Here is a 3,305-nt window from a genome sequence, read left to right on the forward strand (position 1 = left end):
TAGAGCCCATGGCATTTTCTGATGGATTGGATGTGAGATATGAGAGAAAAAGAGGAGTTAATGAGACTCCAGCTGAGGGTTTGGAAGGATGGCATTGCTGTTACCTGAGACGGGAAGGCTGTGGGCAGAGCAGGTGAGGGCAAAGACTTGGAGCTTGGTGTTTGACATATTAAATTTGAGATGCCTATTTGACATCCCAAGTAGGGGAGTGTTGTTTGGACCTGAGTCTGAGCTCTGTGTGATTCAGCCTCTGGTCATGCTGGGTTCTGTGTCATCCCCTGACATTTCTCTTCTGAATTTATATCCTTTGCTGAGCTGTCACTTCCTTTATTGGAGCTCATATACCAACTGCATAAGTTCTGACTCATGTAGGCAGTTGCTGACGATTCAAGCTCAAGACCACAGCCTGGATCGACTTCATTTCTATACCACAGCTACACCAGTTCCTACCTGTCCTTTACAAGCCTGTCACAATGTAGACGCTGAGAGTGGAGTTACTTTCTACCTATGCCCTTGTAGTAGAGATTTTCAGGCCTTGCTGACTTTTGGGAGGAAAAGCCAAGGGACACCTCTAGCTTTTCCCCTCATTACTCTGAAAACTATCTCTGGTGGTTTGAATTGTTCCCAGTTTGTAGGTTAAAAACCTGGGGGGCTAACACCAGCTAAGTCTTTGCTGAACACTGATGGTAGCTTCTAGTCACAGGACCAAAGGGAGAGGTAACGACATTCTCCTTGGCCCTGCAGATGACCTTCCTTACTGCAAAGCATCTCTCCTGGGATGTTGCTGTTCATCAGGAGTGGACTTGGATCTATTTCCCAACTACATGGAGATTTGCTTGAGATGCTTCTGAGCCTCAGTTTTAAGAAGGAAAAAAAGGAAAAAAAAAAGAATTAATCTTTAAGGAAGACCGAACAACTAGCACTAATATATTATTGAGGCCAATAAATGCTTCCTTGGTCTCTGGGGTAAGTGAAACAGCGCCATCCGCTGGCCAGTTCCTCACACCATGTGACGTCTCCAGGGGGCATATATGCTGAGTTTATTATTTCAAGTGTCCTAGAGGCAGTGATCCCAGATTTAATATGCGGCTCCTCCAAAGATGCCAATTCCTTTTTAGGAGATTTTGGTATATTCTTTTTCTCTCCAGATTTCGACTTATTGTACTAAAACCAAAATAATTCCAAAAAGAAAAGTGATTCTTTTGCTCTTGCCTTGCTTTTGCAGCATGCATTTGCATTATTCCTTCCTCTTTCTGGTCCTCATCTGCTTGCAGACATATTTACATTGCTGTAATCGTACTGAATTGATACAACTTTGTATTATCATTATTCTTAAAATTTACTGAGTGCTACTGTGTACCATACCCTGTGCCAAGAGTTCACAGCCATTTAAGAGCTTCATTGTATTCTCTTAACTACTCTTTAGGTATTCTTATTAGCCCTATTTGCTGGACAAGAAAACTGAGGCTCAGAGCAGATATTCACAACCACCCACTTTAACATTGAGAGAGCCTGGAATTTGGTAGCAAGTGTTTGAGAGTCACTTGTGCAAATCACTTAATTTTTCTGAGTCTCGGTTAGTGTGATTCCTTCCCACCTCCTGGCACCCTTGAGGACTGAAAGGAGTTGTGTATATGAGGGTGCTTGATAAAGTGTAGTTTTTATTATAGTTCTAAACAGTAATTTTTATTTTTAAAATAAATTTATTTATTTATTTATTTTTGGCTGAGTTGGGTCTTTGTGGCTGCACGCAGGCCTTCTCTAGTTGCGGCTAGCGGGGGCTCCTCTTTATTGTGGCGCTCGGGCGTCTCATTGTGGTGGCTTCTCTTGTTGCGGAGCACGGGCTCTAGGCGTGCGGGTTTCAGTAGATGAGGCTCATGGGCTCTAAAGTGCAGGCTCAGTAGTTGTGGCGCACGGGCTTAGTTGCTCCACGGCATGTGGGATCTTCCCAGCCCAGGACTCGAACCCATGTCCCCTGCATTGGCAGGCGGATTCTTAACTGCTGTGCCACGAGGGAAGCCCTAAACAGTCATTTTTAGCCTTTCATTAATAATCTTCTTGTTGTTGGATTTAGGTGGTCTTTCATTTATTTATTTTGGCTGTTAAAGTGACATTGCAATGAACATCTCATGTAGCTTTAATTTTTATTCTTTAAAATATCCTTAGGATAAAGGGATATTATGGACTTTTAAGATGGTTCCTGATATGTATCGCCAAGAGTTGATATCAATTTATATGGCGTGTGTGGGGACTGGTTTTACTGCAGTGTTGTAATTCTGGATAGTTTCTAAAGTTCCTCTAATGTAGTAAGTGTAATATGCTACCACATTATTTGAGGGGGCATTTCTTTGATTACAAGAGAAGTTGAATGTTTTCCCAGATGCTTGTTTACTAGTAGTATTTCTGTTTTTATGAATTGTTTTCTCTAGTTTTTGGCTAGTTTACGTATTGGGGACTTAATGTTTTGGCATCAATATGTATAAGTTCTTTATATAACATAGACATGAACCCTTTGTTATATTTGCTGTGAATGTTTTCTCCAGATGATATTTTCCCTTTGATTTGAGTTATATTAGTTTTGTCCAATGGTTATTTATTTCTATAATGTACAAACGGACCATCCTTCATAATTTATTTCAACTTAACTTATGAAGTTATCATCTCTTGTGCTCTGTTTAGCAGCACCTATGCTAAAATTGGAACGGCATAGAGAAGATTAGTCTGGCCCCTGTGCAAGGATAAATTCATAAAGTGTTTTATATTTTTTATGGCATAAGAATTATATCTCAATGAAGCTGTTAACCAGAAAAAAAGAAAAACCAACTAAAGAGTTAAAGTAAGACAAGTTTCTTTTTAGAGTGAGGATTTTATTTAAGCTTTTCCTATCCATATTCACTTGTGATATGTGCCTGTAATTTTCTTTTTGTGTATTTTATCATTATCAGATTTTAGGAAGAAGATCATGCTTTGCCTAATGGACATAAACGTACTCTTATCTCTTTTTGCGCTCTGGATATTTTATGCAACATTGAAACCATCTGTTTCTTAAAAATATGAAAATTGTTCTGGTGGAAACATTGGGACAAACTGCATTTTTTTTAGTTGTTACCAAATTATTTCTTCAACTTCTTCTTCGGTTATTCTGTTTAGATTTATATTTCTTGAGTTATTTTTAGTAATCTATATCTTTCTAGAAATTATTCATTTCATTGAAGATTTCAGTTTATTAGCCTGCAAGTGTGCATAACATTCTCTTTGGATTTGGAGGAAAAAAATCTATTTTCTGTATTTTGTCCTGTCTCCTT

General features: G+C 38.9%; 1 pseudogene; it reads left to right on the forward strand.

Annotated features, from left to right (window-relative positions):
• Window positions 1-2,666: 2,666 nt before the first annotated feature.
• LOC117201019 (uncharacterized) lies at window positions 2,667-2,766 on the forward strand (annotated as a pseudogene).
• Window positions 2,767-3,305: the final 539 nt, after the last annotated feature.

Source organism: Orcinus orca, chromosome 16 (genome assembly GCF_937001465.1).
Source record: "Orcinus orca chromosome 16, mOrcOrc1.1, whole genome shotgun sequence".
In the NCBI taxonomy this organism is placed as follows: domain Eukaryota; kingdom Metazoa; phylum Chordata; class Mammalia; order Artiodactyla; family Delphinidae; genus Orcinus; species Orcinus orca.